Below are 17,935 nucleotides of genomic sequence, written 5' to 3' on the forward strand. Positions count from 1 at the left end.
GCTCTGAAACAAGTAGTGAATAGGTACTGAACAGCACTTGACATGCAGCGCGAACACAAAATACCTACATACATTCAAAAGTAAGGACCCGAATTTTCTTGAACAAGCTGCTGACAGCTGAATGGAGTGGCCAAAGCTAGTGAAGTTCTTCATGAAATGTGTCCTGGGTTCCTATTGTTGCTATTTTAGTTTTTTTTTTCATTAATGTGATGTCAGTTAATCCTAGCTTTATATAGCCTTAGGAAAATTACTTTATAAGCTATTTTTGAGTTTTCCCCCAATTGTTTGTGACGTGAGATACGTTTTCTTTCACATAGATGTTGTGAAATAACTTTTTGAATACAGCAGTTAAAAAGTTTATAAAAAATAAATGCTTCCATCTCATCCTGACATAATTTATTTTGTGAGAACAGAAGAAGGTGATAGAAGTAATGAATCAGAGATTGTATTGATCACACTGTCACTGTGATGATCTATTAAAATCTAGGATGTTTTATCATTCTATTAAACTGAAATCAAAATCTATACATAGCTAAGGATATAGTTATTAAATGTTGTGCTAATAATGCTCATAGAGCTGAAGAGGACACGTGCCCAAGGTCACAGAACCATGGAGCAGTCGAGGCTGGAACTCATGGAGGTGATGAGTCCAACGCCTGTACTTGAAAACGGTCACTGGGTGCAGGTTGCTCAGGGCTGTGTCCAACTGGGTTTTGAATATATGCAAGGATGGAGGCTCCACAACCTCTCTGGGTGACCCATTCCAAAGTTTGGCTGCCCTCACCGGGGTGGGGAGGGACATTCTTACGTTCATGTATTTAAGTTCATGTCCATTGCCTTCCATCCCATCACTGGCAGGGAGCAGCCATGGCCACAGAGACCATGGTGGCACAGCTCAGGACCCTGAAAGTCCTAAAGATTACTGAGGATGGCACTTGCATCTTTTCTGCTGTATTTTACTCATTCCACTTACGTAATCCATTGTTTTCTCCAGACAGTTCTAGTCAGACTAGTTACACTTGATGGCCCATGCTGTCAATATTAAGTATGAAGATGCTAGTAATAGTAACTTTTTCACTAAACTCTGCATTTCTTGGAAAAGATTTTCTATTGTGAAAGAAGTACTGGGCATGGAAAATCCTGCTTCGGTAAGTCGGAATGAAGTTACTGTGGAGTAAATCTTATTTAATGCTTTGAAACGTAAGAGCACATTCCTATTTTGATACATATGGACAATAAATCGGGTCTCATGAAGCTGCTATTTGTCTAAGAATAGAAAAGTATAAAGAGAAACAAAATGAATTCATACTGCATACGGTTTTAAGTGTTAGTTCTTTCTGATATCCAGGATTTTTTTCCTTTAGAATATAATGACTTTTCACAATTTCATAATAATGAGTTATTATTCTAGGAGGCCAGTAATATTCCTTATAACTCATGAAGCACTGAGCTGTTCTGTTTTTCCCATTCATATGCCCACTTCAGACTTTGACCCAGAAAATCTGGGCCAAGAGCACAGTCTGTATCTGGATTGCAGGTTTTTTTTTTTAATTATTTCTACTATAAGCAGCACTTTTTGCTTAACTGTGCTAAAATACCTATTGTTCATCTAAATACGAAATTTCCTCTTTTATATTAAAGCTCTTGAGAACTCTTGTCCTGGTCATCTCCAAGCTCGCTAGCAGCCCTGGTGGTCTCAGCAGCTTGTGCTGCTCTTGCAGGGAGGGGAGCTCCTGGTCCTGGGATGCTGTCAGGCTCAGGCACTGAACTTGATTTCCAGAATGTCAGAAATTGGCATTTGTACCAGTGGTAGTCTACAGGTGATGCAATATTTCCATCCATAAGAATAGGAATCAAGTACAGTGATGATTTTTCAAAAGGAGCAATTTTGGTCTAACTCTTCACTTGTTGAAACTGAGCAGGAAAGAAAAAAAAAAAAGAAAGAAAAAAAAAACATTATTTGAGTAGGTGGTGTGGACTGCCTTACAAATAATATTTAGAAGTCTCTCAAAATAAGGTGCTCAGTAGTTTAAAGTTACAAATGCTCAGATGACAATGTCATGGTAACCAAGCCCGTTGTGATACCCTGCTTGCAGAAGAGATCTTTGTAGATCTTTTCTCTTGGGCTCAGCTTTATATAGTTAATGTACAAAGCAGAACACAAAAGAAAAGATTTCACAAAATTAACATCTCATATTAACACAAGGGTAGGGATGTGTTGTCCTCTATGGCATCATCTGCTTCTGACATTCAAGCAGTTCTAATTACTTTAATGACTCCCATAGGTCCCCTCTGTAACTGCTGGATGATGCCTGAGGAGACTCTTCATAGGCAAGAGAAAAAAGCCAGGGAGCAACCAGAGAAAGAAATACTGTCTTGCAGGCCAAAAAAAAAAAAAAAAAAAAAGTTTTACTGAAAGGCCAGATACTTTCTTCTCTTTGGATGATCACGCCTTCTCGTTCTGCTTCAAGGGAATGCTTGCATCTCTGAATTACTTTGGGTTTCAGAATCAGTGCAAACTCTCTGCTGTTTTCTGTTCATTTCTTTTATTATTCTTTTTTAGGTAAGCTTAATTTGATCAGCATACTTTTTTTGGTGGAGTTAGGCTGTAAAGTTTTCCTGTCAAACTACATAAAACGTCTTAATAGTTAGTAGTTCCCATTTTTCATCCCGTTTTTATGTGGTGACCTACAAACACCTGAGATGATTAGATCATTCCATCTAGTGGGAGAAGATTGGCATGTTTTCTTGGGATCGCAGATACTGAGTTTTAACTTTTCTCCTTTTTTGTAATCTTAGACAGTGCTCACTTTCTTGAGATGCACTTCCATAATGGAATTGTACATTATTATTGGTGTTCTTTGATACAAAAGAAATTCAATACCTCCGGGGCTATAAATATCATTGATTCACTCCTAACAGAGAAAGATTCTGCAATCTTTTTTAGATTATTAAGACTTTTCCATTTATTCTCTGATGGAAGAGTTATGAATTTAGTAATCATTATGCCCTAGGTGACTTAGGTTAAGCAATCAAAACCTCTCTTTAAAACATAATTATGATTGTTTCCAACATTTAATTCTTTTTGTTTTCTTTTCCAAAATATTATTTTTTAATGCCTTGAGCATTTTTTGTTTACTGCTTCCAAAGAACTTCTCCTGCAGCCTGTGTTACAATAGAGAAAAGTCTTGGTGACTCTGCAGCAGATTATATATCTTACCTATAAAGCTTTTGAGGAATTATTGAGCGCTTCGAGATGTCGTGGTAGGAACCCAAGCTTGTAATAAATGTGTGGATTTCTTTGATTTCTTCCTCCCTCCTGAATGAGTAAGATAAAGCCAAGTCTTTTCCTTGTGGATTTCAGTTTCTTGACCAGTTTGTTTTAAAAAGAAGGGTGTAGAATTAGAGAGAAGGAAAAAAAAGGGGGGGGGGGGGGATAAATTAGCTTCTGAGAGATGCTAGAATGACTCGTACACAATTGGATAGTTTTGCTGAGAAGAGATATAAAAGCATGAGCCAGAAATCCAAGAAAAGTTCATCTGGGTTTTTAAATTTCAGTCAATAATATATATATGTGTGTGTATATATATATATATATATATATACATACATATATATATATATATATATATAGGTTAAGAAAAGCTTTGTATATGCATTCTGTGCAAAACTTAATTTCTAAATATCAAGAGCATTTTTTTGTTTGGTTATTTGTATTTGTTGTTCTTATATTAATCTACAGTTCTACAAATTGTCACGGAAGCAGGAAATCTGCCCTGCATGTGCTTTTTCTCATACTGCTGGAGGGAAATGTTTAAAGTCAAATGCCACAAGGGTAACATGCTGGTACCTTTTAAGTCACTGGCATGGCTACTTTTGAATTTTATGGAGACAAAGGTGCAAATACAAAGGAAGCCATTCAGAGTTCATGACTCCAAATATCCTGCTGTCCACCACTCTTGTATCCAAAGCAGGTAAAACATGAGTCCTGCTATTTTTTATTTAATTTCTTAAACTAGTGCTTTTGAAGACTGTGAGCAGCTGAGAGCTACACATGAAGCAGTAGCTTTGCAGCCAAATATTCTTACATGTGGAGATCAGATCTGTAGTAAACAAAAGCAACAGTTGTGAGATGCATTGCTGTTAAACCACTAGCCTTGTTTGCTTTAGGAAGTTCCAGAAAGTTGAAGCATTTCTGTGGTGAGTATGAAGCATAAGTTAAAATATAAACTCTAAAATAGTGTGTGGATATTGACACTTGGGAGAAAAGCAGCCTTAAAGCTAAAACCCAGGAGGCTGTGCTCTCGAGTGGGAGCATTCACACTGGGGTTTAATGTACTGCAACTTCTGTGCCTTGACTTCACGCTATTAGTTGATTTGCCTCAACTTTTCTGAATGTCTTTAAGTTGATGTGGCCTTTGGTCCTGCCCTCTACACTGCTTTCAAACTTAAAGCACAGTCTTTCTGCAGGCAGACCTCATTCTACAGATACGGTGCAACGTCCCCCTTACATGTCAGTCATTTAATTAACCTTTCAAATTGTCTCTTCAGTACCAGTTTGAAAGGGCAAAGTCCCATGGCCTGTTTTAATATTTAAAATGAGAAACCGATGTTCATCACTGATGCTTCATTTCCTGTAGAATGATGTGCCTTGGAGCCCTTTTATCTGCTGGACCTGATACGCATGATGATGCCTCTGCTACATTAATACACACTTCTCAGCAGTACTCTTCCCAGTTTAGGCTGATTAGGTTAAAAGAAGATCATCCAGAATGTGATGATGATTCAACATTTATGTTTTTTATCCACTGCAGGCTAAATATATTCTCAGCAGGATATTTGGGGGTAAGGAGGGACAGTGAAAATGCTCTGCTCTGTTGTGTTTCTAATAGGTTTAGTAATGCTCAGTAGAAATGGTATCTTCAGTTTTCTTGGTACAGACATTTATAACTGAGTACTCTATGCTATAAAGGCAATTAATTGCCTGTCTGATGTGCTTACTGTACATCAGAATCTGCTGTTTAATTGTGAGTATGAAACTGTGGCTGCACAAAGGATCAATTTTTGATTTCCTAAGATATTTAATAAAAGAATGGGTTATGAATAAGAAAATAAGTCTACAGTCAAGGTGAGCATTTTATTTCCTACTTTCAAGTAATTGTCAAAGTTATGAAAATATTTATGCAGAAACTAGTGTTTTAGTTGTCTGATTATATTAAAAAATCTGAACCTGTAGAATTTAGCAGTAGAGAATGAGTTTTTTTCTACAGTATCTAGTAGCTTTAGGCACATTTTACAATTAATCCAGTAGAAAACATGAGACACTGACACTGTCTCAAAACAGGCATCTAATTTTGGTATCTGTTGGGAACCTAAGTTCTTTAGATAGTCTACAAAGTTTCCAGAGAACTGACTCATCTTTTGGAGGCTGCATCAGCTGAGTGGAAGCTTGGGTTCGTGTCTCTGCCTCTAAACTTCGCACCCAGTGAAATGGTGTGAATACACTTCTGCCTATGTAAGTTGACTTTTTGTCCATATGAAAATATGAATGGTTATTAATAGTCTTTTAGCTGATTATTGGAGATGAAATAAACATTGTTCTTGAGTGTGATAGTTATATCTGGGGAAAAAAAAAGATTTGATAATTTACGTTCTCTTTTATAAAACTGAAGGCTACGTTATAATGGGATTTTGCAGGAAATTTGCAAGCGGTACACTACGAATTAATTTGCTTCTAGGCTCGAGGATAGAGCAGTTTCAAAATCATTAATAAGCATTGAGGGAGAAAATTTGATTTGTAAGTGCTTTATGATCTCATTTTGAAGTAGGATGGAATCCTTTATTCTTTTGAGTTGTGCTGTTGCTGCTGATAGAAATCAGTCTACAGTTAGCCATTGTAGAGCTACGACATAATGGAATTGGTTTGACCCAGAGCAGCATGAGTCAACTGCAGAGTAAACTGGCTGAAGTTACTGACAAGTGCTCAGCAATATTCATGATTACCCAGAAAAGAAAACGTATATGTTTATCCAATTAAAGCTCCAGAAATAAATAACCACTTTAGGCACAATCTAATTATCCAGTTGGGATTTGGCCAAGATACTGGGAGTTGACGGCCCTTGAGTTAGAGGTGTCACAGGAGATTTAAAGCAGAGCATGACGAGTTTGGGTCTGCATCTCAGCTGTGGGGTGTAGGGCAGTACTGACCTTCTTCTTTATCCCTTTCCTTAATTAGTGTGCCCTGAAATAGCATGAAACACAATTAAAATAATCTTGAATTATGATATTGTGTTAAGTGCCCCTAACAGCGCTATTTGAGACAATGAGATAGATTAGTATATAATTTTTCTGGTTTATATTGTCCTTTTTTATGCCTGTTGCATCATAGCCTGTTTATACATAAAATAACTCTTGAGGAGAACAGTGCTGCATTATGAGGTATTACAGCATTTTGGGTTCTTCATCTTCAAAACAGGAAGGTTTTTTTGAGCTTCTGTTGGAGCAATCTCTGCAGTAGGAAGCCCTATTTTTAAGAAATAATAGCACATATCAATGCTAATACTGTTGTGTTTGCAAATGTTTTTTCACAGATTAGCTCTTTGCAGTCTTCCAAAGAGCAGTTCAACTACAGAGGATAAACTGGCATACTTCATTTTTAATGTGATAACTTTTGGTGAGAGTTTTATTCTTTAGCAGTGAAGTGAGCACCTGTGGACTCAGGGGGATGCAGATCTCAGCAATACAGTTTAAAATTTCATCCTTCCCCTCCACACCAAAAAACGGGATAGGATGGGTTGGTTTAATTCGAAGGATATTTTGAGGAGGGAATTTCATGACAAATAACTTACACACTTTCCATTTTCTCTTTTCTTTCTTGCTGTTGGTTTTAGCTGGTGTGCACTTGGGTCCATTTGGGCACACTTTTGAATTGTAGTGTTGATAATGATCACAAATGCCTGTAGGTGAATTTATATGCAGTGGTCACCAAATACAATTCCGACTTCTCTGAATACTGATACACTTTCAAAATGAGTTTGGCATATCCTTTACAAGCCTTTTTACTTGACAGCTGTTAATGGCTTGAAGTTTTGGATGCACAATCTGATCTGCATTTTTAAGTCTTGGCAAATGAGACAAAAGCCAGTGTCCTGCCTACTCCCAGCACTGTTGTATGCCCTGTGGCTTGATTGTTAATGCAAACATTTAATTGCTCAACTTGGTTCTTGGATGCCATGCTTCTATTTGATACCCGTTTGATCGAGAGGAACCCTGATCACATCACTGTGTATACGCCTCGTATTAAAAGTATTTGTGCTCTAGGACTCAAGGTTCAAAAGGTCCCAGTGGGTGCTTGTAAAACTAGATGAGGTTGCTGTAATCCCAGACAACACAGACATTTATTGCTTTGAGCACAAAGCTGCATGTTTTTGTCCATGTGCTGTGGAACGTTGCTTGGCATTAATCTCTGATAGATGTGAACCTATATTGTAGTGTTGTACCTGTGTAATATTCTCGCAGGCTTTTATGCATCTGTGCATGTAATAAAGTGGTGTATAGCAGAGACTTTATGATGGTTGTCTAGACAGGATGATCTTTATCCATAGAGATAAGTTCCCTTCTATCAATTAAAATAAAGAAAGATAAACACTGTGCTTTGCTTAAGCAGTACAAAGAGTAAAACTATTCTCATGGTTGATTACTCAACTGTCAAGGTGATTTGGGGAGTAATATTGAACAAAGCCCAAATACCAACTGGGAATTAGCCAGCCGAGCTTAGTAACAGTGTTTCATACTTGGGTAGGAACAGGTTTTCACTCTTCTTTTAGGAGAAACAACTACTTTACTTTTTTATTAAGAAATTTATCTGTGTCATTGTTTATGTCCTACAAAGTTTTCTATCATAACAGCAGCTAATTCTTTCCAGACCCAGTGCTGGAAACTCTGCCTGGTCTCTTCAGCCACCTGGGTGGCTACAGTTTCCCTTCACATTAGGAAATTGGCTATAGAGCCTCTGCAAGCTGACACAAATAGCTGAGTGCCATCCATTTTGTCATGCCTCAGGCACAGGGCATTCCTGGATGCGTTGCAAAGTATGGCTGTGATTTAAGGGCAAGACACCACAGGGATGGTGTCAAGGATAATTCGAAGTCCTCACAATGGTCTTTAGGGAACCAATTTCTGCAGCTGCCAGACCGCTCTAAGTTACTCCAAAACCAAGTGTTGGTCGCTGGCTGGCCTAAGGGAGCGACTGCTTTCTCTTCATTCTTCATCTGCCTCTCTCATTTACTAATGAGGCTCCTGCAATACTGCACACTACTTCTTTCAGCTAGCACGAGCAAGAAGCCAATGTGTGGTGAACGAACTAATGAACGGCTCGGTTCATCTTTGCCTGCCCCCTCACTGTGAGTTGCCAACATGCTGCTCGCACTTTCTGTGCAAAGTGAATGGTCCCTGTCATAAGCGTGGGGTGTCCTGCACGGTGGCCAAAGGCTGCCCAATGAGCCTGTCCTTCGTGAAGGAGATTTGTCATTTAGTTTGCCGCAGTCTGATTAATGCTGCCTGATGCTGCTGGTTTTGGAAGGACCAAGGAAATGAGCTGCTTCTCTTTTCTCTTAAGGAAAAATTGAAATGCCTGAATCCAGACTTTTTTTCCATCTCCCTGTGAAGTGCCTCAGGGCAAGGTTACAGCAATGGTTTGTTATTTTTCCCCGTTATACAAAGTCCTATTATAATTTGGCTCAGTTTTGTAGCATTTATCTCTTGGGTATCTATTGGAGCCACTATTGCTATTAGACGGGGATCTGCCCTGTGTGCGAGTTTGTCACGAGGATGTCTTCCAAAGCATAGTGCTAAAATCTGCTGTGGTTTTTGTGAATGACAGATGGGTTTTTGCCCCCTTGTTGCTTTCTTTTTAAATGGGACATTGAAAATTAATATTTCTTTAGGCACAAAAGAAATACTTTGTGTAGTTGAGCTAGCAAATCGTGGTCTTGTACAGATCAAATAGTTGCACGGCGCATGGCACTGGTACCCCAGTGGTACTGCAGCTTTTCACTCCTACCCCCGTTTATTTTCCTACTTGCTAATTGTAGTCAGTGTGACCCATTTCTGACCAGAAGTCTTTAGCTGATGCAGGGACAGATTAAGCAGGCGTTGCGTGTAAAATACCCATTTCCATGAAGTAGTGAAATGCAGCTGAGCTCATTTATTATCTACCTCAGGAGATGAAAGGGGCCCCTGTTTTAAATTTTGTCCTGCCGTGGTACATGCAAACAGCTGTCCTTTGGGGAGTGAAGATCTTCCAGGACACACACAAATCCCAAGTACTCATTTCTTGATGGTTGTTAAGTCTTTACAATGACAAAACATTAATTTAGGGAGTTAGAACAAAACTGGTTTAAGATGTCTTCCCTTTGTCACTGCAGCTTCACAGAATGGGTTAGTTTGTACTTTGTTTCCTGGCAGGATCATATTTTTCAATATAATCCATACATCTCTATATGTCCTCATTATTTGAATTGTGCTCCACAGCCTTTCAGACATGGGGAGCAGTTAATATGGATCATTCCTCTTGACCTCAACCACATCTTTGTCCCCATCGATTCATTTCATTTTAGAAGGTGATTCCCTTTTTTTTCTTTTTTTTTTTTTTTTGGCTGAGAATGAGATGCATGAAAGTTCTGCTTTTTCCCTATCCTTTTATCACCTATTTCAGATGCTAGAACACCTCTGTGGCTGCTTTGCACGCTGTTCTGTACTTCTTGTCTGGGCTGTGTGATATAATAGAAGGGACAGCTTGAAAAATATGAAGTGCAAACAGTGGTTTTAGTCATTACACCAATCAGTGGGAGTTATTCTCCTAGTATTCTGCTCTCCTGACCTATTTTATCCCAGCAGCTAGAAACAGTCTGACTTTGTTCACATCTATTATCCAATTCATTGCAGTTGTTAAAAAAAGATTGTATGTTTTAAGGTGTGCAGACAGCAGCACTGCATAGAAACTCCCTTTTAGCAAAAATAAGATATTCTGTAAACATGGGATGCATTAAAAATTTACAATGCAACTAGTATTTTCCATATTGTATATACATAAAGGAGTAATATAAGCCTTTGCTAGGGGATTTTGTCTTTCGCATGCAGCTGATTTGCTGTGTGCTCTGACTGCAAAAGCATCCCCATTCCTGCCTGTTAAACTTTGCCTTAATGCTTTAGCAATCCACCCCAAGCAGCTGAGCGCTCCTCTCATCTCATGGGTAATCTTGGATGCTGCACACCAATCCTTATGCAAGTTTGTAGCCTGACGAGCCTGTGTCAAGCTGGGTGCATTTCAGAGAGGAGGTGTTCAGCACCATTTGTATTGCTGTTGGACTGTAAATTCCACTCAGATATTTATCACCCATGTTTCAGACCGAGCCTGCTGTGTTCCACACAGCTTCTTTTCCTGCTGGGGTTTGTCTCAATACAACTTTGTGCGTAGCAGTTTCTCTGCTGGACGAGGGTATTTGTTGCCACTTGAGTCTGTGGTTGAGCTCTGTTGAAGGAGCAAATGCTAGAAGTCCTTTCTATAAACAGCAGAGATGAGCAAAATACTCATCAAGAACAGAATTTTCTAGAAAACAGAACAGCTTGCTCTTGTTTTTGGCACTGTTGCACTTTTGCTGTTACTTTGGTGTCTTGTCTCACTTCTGACAGCCTTAGTTATTTTAGCAGGGAGCTAAATCAGTGAAGACCATGTTGGTCATCCTTCAGGAAACAACAGAAGTCCACTGAGAGAAGAAAAGGCCAAGTCCGCTGGTGCCTGCTTTCCATCCTGGTGTGAGCTCAGACAGGGCTCCTCATGGTTGTCTGTGGTATTGGCACCAGCACAGCAGCACTGGAGCATGTCCTTCCTCTACAAGGGTGCTCAGGTGCTGGGTTAGAGGGGTTATGGGGACAGGAAGGGCAGCTGCAGCCCTCCCTGCAGTGTGGGGTGAGCTGGGTGCGTGTGGGCCACACTGGGCAGGAGGAGGCCATGGCCTTATGGCGCTGCAGGGCTGGGGCTTGGCCTGACAGGGAGGCGGGCAGAGAGCAAACTTCTGGGAAGGAGCCAAACACAGCACCAAAAAGCACCAAAATGAAATAGGGGAGGAGGGAGTCCTTGTCTGGTTTTGAAAATTTTCAGCCGGTTCCAGTCCCCGCTTCCTTTATGTACACATTTCATAGTTATCTACACATTTCATAGCTCTGTATAGTTTGTAAGACTGTTCCTTAGGGACCTAAGGGCTGTTCCTAATGAATTACAGGCCTGCTAGGCCTGCTAGTTTCTGTTTAATATATTTCTCTTTTATAAGTCAAATTTCCTTTGGTTTTGTACAGGGTAGTGGGTGGAATGATTTTTTTTTTTTTTTCCAGTATGCACAGAGCATTATTTTATAAACTCTCTAAGAGGATTGGAGTATCAAAGCTCTGGATAAATCTTGCATTTGAATTTTTGTGGCTTCTTCACAAATGTGTCATTATTCATTTTCACCTTTACAGGAGTTGATTTCTGTATGAAATGTAGAATAACCAGCTGCTAAGTGAGTTTCAAATGGAGCTTTTCATTTTCTTCTGAGGAAATAACATGAGCTGTGATGGTAATAGATCATACATATAGGAGGCAAATCTATTTTTTATGGCTGTGGCGTTTTGATGGCAATTGCCAAAATTACATAAAAATAGGGGTACATATTGCAGATAATTAGGTCTGAGTTTTTTGAATGTTTGTACTAAACTCTTACTTCTTCATGGGCAGAGATGAAGAGATGTATATTGTAAATTTTCTCTTGGAGATCCACTCAAATGGGTACAAACAAATAGCCAAAATTAACAGGATTTATTACGAGTGTAGATGTAGAACAGAATTTTAAAGCCAGTGCCTGAAAGTAAATCCACACTACTCCAGCTGACTTCAGCATCAGGGTAGATTGTACTGGGCACCAAACAACTGTTATATCCCAAATGAGAACAGGCTTTTGTAAATATTTATCCCACTAATTCTGCCCTAAACTCACTGAGTGATTCATTTGATGCTTTACCTGTGCCTGGTCATCCATCTGAATTCCCAGTTTTTTTGTGTTTTCACTGAGTGGATACAGTGGTCATGAATCCCTTGTAATGCAGCATGAAAAAGAGTGAGCATGGAGATTGATCTGCCAGGGTCACTGATACTGGATGGAAAGCTGTTAAGAGAATAAAGGCTGAGATACTTGTAACAAGCATTGCAAGATTTTAAAAGTTGCTTGAGTGCAAATCTTAGGTATTTTCTAGATGATACCATTTTGTGCATGTGCCCATTTCTAATTCGTTCATTGTAATGTGGTTTTTTATTTGCAAAATGATGAAAAATATTATTGCCTGAGTTGAAAATGAAAATTAAATTTTTGAAGCAGTAAAGAAAAAACAGGAAAAAGGATTCTTCCATGATAATTAAAAATTATAAAGTCATTACTTAAACTTGCTTTCTGAATTACAGAAAGAATTAAACTGCTTGTTTCAGTGCAGAATCCTTGTAGCATTCCTTCATTAAAATTCTACATTGTCAAAACAGATAAAAATGCATATACAATGACTAATTTTCTTCAAACCTTGCCTCTGCTTTGGGCCTTATCTCTCTTCACAACAAAGCTCACCTTGAAGGGACTGAAGTAATGATATATATTTGCTGAGCTGGAAAAAGAAAGAAAGAAAGAAGCATCTACTTGCAATCTGTATTCTTTCCCCTCTAGATACTGAGAAGGAAAAGACCTGTGGGGTACTAAAGCTCTCATGTACCATAAAGTGGTATTATAATGAAAAGTATTACTTTTTATGGCATCTCTACAGTATTAGGGAAAGGCATTTTTCTCTAAATGTTAATCTTTAATCTTTATAAATTGCACTCTGTAAGACTAGAAGGTCTGTAAAGCATTTGTCCCGAAGGCTTAGAAGGATAAAAATAGTATTGGATTTTTATTATTTTTTTTTAACTTAGAAATATTAGCTTGTTTGGAGGAGAAATGCATGAGAGCAATATAACCCATTCGACTTCCCTTCCTGGTAGCATTTATGCAGATGTTCAACTGTACGTATCTACTTAAGTCCAGTTGATGTCACTGGGACTTAAGTCTGTGCTTAAATTCTGTCCTGAATAGGAAGATTAATGAATGGAAGCCACAAATACCGAGCCCATCTCCCACATTTCTGCAAGCCCTAATCATAAGATTAAAAGAACACAATTCTTTGGGCATATGAAAAATGCACACTTACTGATGTTACAAGGAAGCTCTTTCTAAGCAATAGTGAAAATAAACAGATTTTGCAAATAATTCATGCTGTTTTATACGTTTTCAGAATTCTTCCCCATTTTTCCTTCTGTTTTCTTCTACATGTTAGTCACTGCACTAAGTCTTTGTACTGGGTACTGTTTCTGAGCATGCTGAATGTCATTGTTGGGACAAGACATCCAGAGGTGGAATGGTTATTTTCAAATAACTGACTTAGGTGTCCCTGTGAATTGGAACATCATGCCTTAATGTTTTATTTTCATATCGGCTAGCATATATCCTATATATGGATTTGTACAAGCCTGAACTTGGTGAACAAGGGGTTGATAAACCTTAATTTGGGAGTATTAACAAATCACTGCTGAAAGTTGTGATAGTTATCAACAGTTTCTAGTTTTGTTGTGCTTTTTGAAATGGGTTAGCCATTCCAAAAACCATCTATTAATAGTATGTTAATACTTGCTATCTAATTATCAATTAAATATTAATATAATAAAGTATTTATACTGTGTAATTACAATCTGTAATGAGTTTGTCCAATGCAATGTCATCATTTAAAAGGCAAAGCTTTCTGGAAGTTTTAGCTCTGCCTAATGTGTCCTTTTTTATTTTTATTTTTATTTTTTTTTCCTCTAGGTAAGTGTCTTCATTCTTAAACAGCTGGAAAGTTCTCTGAATACTGAAAAGTTGGATGACTGAACAAGTAGAGCTCCTATGCCCTTCAGTTTTGGTAAAGTCTTTCATAGATTGGCAATGTTTTCTGAGTTTGCGAGAACACTTATCTGCTTGTAATTTTTCTGCATGCCTAATGGATGTTGGTGGGCTCCTGAAGGAGGATCTGGGCTCACAAGAAAAATGGATTTTTAATTTAAATTCAAGTTAGTTTCCAAATTCTGTGCACTCTGCATATTTGTTCCACAAGTGATTAACTAGGGTCTCTATGCCCTCATCTCAGAAAGCTAAAGAATTAATCAGACAATTCTTCTTTTCCTTGTATTGAGAAATACTATTAAAAGCAGTATATACATGCAGTAGTTGTGTGGGATGGTCTTCTGTGGATGATGCTCCCACTAGGTATAGAACCTCAGATTGCTGTTTGTTTTGTTTTTGATTTTTATTTATTTAAGTAGAGGCACTAGCATTTACAGTTGCTAAGATGACTACAGAGTCACATTTATTGTTAAATTGTATGTGAGTATTTACGAGTATCTGTGGTTGAACAGCTTCAAAAGATGTGTTCAGTCTTTCATCATAATGATGGATTCTTGAAGATGCCCCAAAAAATATTATAACGTGAATATCTATACTTTTAGCCATGGAGGGGGATTGAGGGCTGTCTCAATGTTTTCTTGTATGCAGTCAGCTTTGCAAAGCATTTTGTTTTGGTGTTAGGAGTGGCAGAAACTGGTTTTTGAACAGTGCATTGGAAGAGGATGGATCACTTCCATGAAATTCAACCCTTCCAAAAAATTCATGAGCCAGTGGTTGCTGACTTAGCAAGGAAAAAAAGCATCCTGGTGCAGTGCTTTTAAACGTTTTGGAGTGGGAATTACTCCAAGTCTGGGAGTACTTCTCTTTCCCCTGGGTCAGAGGTTTTTAGTGTATCCATTATCTCGAAAACAAAAAGATTTGGTGCTCTGAACCCAGGTCTCAAAGGTTTCAGACAAATCCAGATGCACTTTTAAAAATTCTGATATAGTTAAATGCTGAACTACATCTCGCTTCAAGATCAAAATAATGAGGGCGTGTAGGGGGGGAAGGGGAAAGAAGAGGCTTTTGTTTCCTTTATACATAAGGTTAATAGATACATGAATTTGTTCTACGCAGATGTAAACTGTAATTGTAGCATTATGGTGTATATATTGGAATAATGACCTGAATTGATACTACAAATATAATTACATTGATTCTTTACTGATGGCTATAAACGGTGACATTTCCCTTGATCTCTGAATGGAGTTAGTTATAAAACACATGCTCCACTTTTATATTCACACATTGCATTCTCATCACTTTTGTCTCTTACTCCCCAAGGGCTTGATTTAGAAGAAGTGTCTGATTTAATGGAAAAAATGATGAAACACAGACAGCAGTTCAGAGCATTTCTAATGTAAAAGACGGTGCTTCTTTTTGGTTATGTTTCTCAGAATTTGTTGTTTAAACTTCACTATTTTGCTTAAGAAAAATATGATGCCAGGCTATTTTCACTTTTAAAATTATTTTAAATGTATTTCTTCTTTCGTTTGTTTCAAAGTGAGTATTACTGCAAGAATCATTGCACTGATCTGATTTAACAAATCATGCTCTAAAGTTCTCATCAGGCTACCAGACTGGAAAGAGCTTTTATTTGAAAGGGAAAAAATTAGACACAGGATCCCTTCAACACTGCAGTTTTTACTAGTGGAAAATATGTCATAAAAATAAGAACTAAGCACTAGCAGAAAACCTGTTGCAATTATTGCTTCTCGTTTAACCTCACAGCTTCATTGTGCTGCAGAGCAAGGTTGGTAGGTGTCTTTGGGCTCAAGGTGTTAGCATTTCCAGTAACCTTTGCAACAGTTGGTAAAGCCAAGTGGGTGTGCTGGCCAGGAGGCTCTCAGAGCTTGCTGTCCAGCAGGGCAAGCACGCAGCGCTGCTCACCTTCCTCTCATTGAAGAGCATCCTTTGTAATAGGCCAGATGGGGCTTTACAGGTTGGTCTTTAACTATGAAGTGGAAAAGCAAAAATTTAGTGGTGAACGCTTCTTTAGATTTTTGCCTCAAAACTACCTTGCAGGGCTATTGCTTGCTTCTCTGTCTCATGTCTGTCTGCTCCTGTCTGTTTGTAGTAGAGTATCTGTTAGGGCAGTGGGAAATGGTCATCGTGCCGAGTCCTGGAGGAGCCTCCTAGAGGCACGGAAACCAAGCTGAGACCCTGCTTACACAGTACCTTTGAGTTCTGTGATGTTTCCCATTTAACAGAGGTTCTCCTCTGAAGATACAGGATTCGGGATGTGAGAGGAAGCAAATTCACCTCAAGAGCTAGTAAAAAAATCAATCTTTTTTTAATAAAAAGGGAGATTTTTGATGATGACATTTTCAAAAGAAATAAGTAAAATAAATCAGCAGAAGCTTTTGAATCATGGAAAAATCTTTTTTCTCTCCTCTCTCGTGAGTTTCCCGTTTTCAGAAGAAAAAAAATCCACTGTGGAAGGATTGAAGTATCACTGAAAAACAAAAATGCATTTAAAAAGACTGAATTTGGTATCTTAAAACCTTTTTTTAATAATATACTTTTATAATAACATGGGAAACCAGGGCACAAGTATATTTGGGTTACTTCTGAGTATACAAAAAAAAAATGTAAGGGACAGTTGTTCTGAGCATTATTCTATAATAGGACTTCAACTCAGGTCCTTGGTGTTTCTGTGCAGCACCTTAATCATGAGACTAGTTTTTCTTTCATATATAAACACTGTACTGCTAGCAAAAATTGGAAGTCTGTGAAACAGCAGTCAGCTCACAGAAATATTAGTCTAGTAGAAAAATAGATTAGTATTAGCTATTTATTACTACTTTATCTGCTTGTAATACTGAGTATATTATTAAATACAGAATGCCATTTATTATTGTACCCTTGGATATAAAACTTGATTTTTGTGATTTAGTTTTATTGCCATATAGGAATCAATTGAAAAATAAAATTGACAGCCATCTGCTTAGAAAATAAGTACCAGTTTGTCCCCACACTGAAGTTCAAAAGGAAAAAAAAAGACATTTACAAAACTCTAGCAAGCAACATTCCCATGTCTGTTCTGGTCCTATTTGCTACTGGACATGGGAAGAAACTCTACTCAGAGTCTACATTCATCAAAAGCAATGTGCAAATGCCTTTTATACCACTGAAGTATGTCCTAGGTAAGAGGTCCTGCAGAAAACCCTCCAACTCCTGCATGGTGTTCTTTGTTTTATATCATGAAAAAGTACTCACAAATAAGTGTTTTAAAACTATAGGTTTTGTTCAAGGATATTGTTCCTTTAAAAATGCTTGCACTGGCTTTTCTCATTCCATAGTCTACATTGCCAATTTGTGGTTGGGAACCACTCTCTGGGAAGAGTTCCTGATTCCTCTGTAACGTTGTCAGAATCATCATCCTGAGGATATTGTGAAATAAGACCAAAGTAATTGTAACTGTGAGTGCTAAATATACCGTCAGTGCTAAGATTATAAGTACGATTGTTCTGGCAGTATGCTGTGATCAAGCCACTGTGTTGTTTATTCTTATTTAGAGAAGAGTTTTTCTAGAATCTTATTTTAGGAGGCTACAAAAGGAATGATTAGAATGCCTTGTTTAAGGAGACAAATGCCTCTGACTGCTTAAACATGGAACAGCTTTGTGTATGGCTCTTAAAGAAGCAGTAAGTTAAGACAGTTTTCAATCACAACAGGGAAAACACCAGGTAACAGCAGCAATAATAAATTACTTTCAAAATCTCCCGTTTACTAGATCTGCCCATTTGACTTTCCTGAAGCAGAAGCAATAAAGTTGGTGTTTGTGTGAGGTTTCTTGTGTCACTTGGTATACACGTAAAAAGTAAAAAATAATGAAAGGTGTTTTGTTTTTGTTTTTTTTTTTCACCACAAAATCTGGAATAGTGTTTGCTGGTGCCTCT

General features: G+C 38.0%; 1 protein-coding gene across 4 annotated transcripts in view; it reads left to right on the plus strand.

Moving 5' to 3' along the window:
* Window positions 1-17,935, plus strand: part of CDH4 (cadherin 4) — a 668,170-nt gene that overhangs the window by 321,381 nt on the left and 328,854 nt on the right. The window lies entirely within an intron of this gene.

This window comes from Anas acuta, chromosome 16 (genome assembly GCF_963932015.1).
Source record: "Anas acuta chromosome 16, bAnaAcu1.1, whole genome shotgun sequence".
In the NCBI taxonomy this organism is placed as follows: domain Eukaryota; kingdom Metazoa; phylum Chordata; class Aves; order Anseriformes; family Anatidae; genus Anas; species Anas acuta.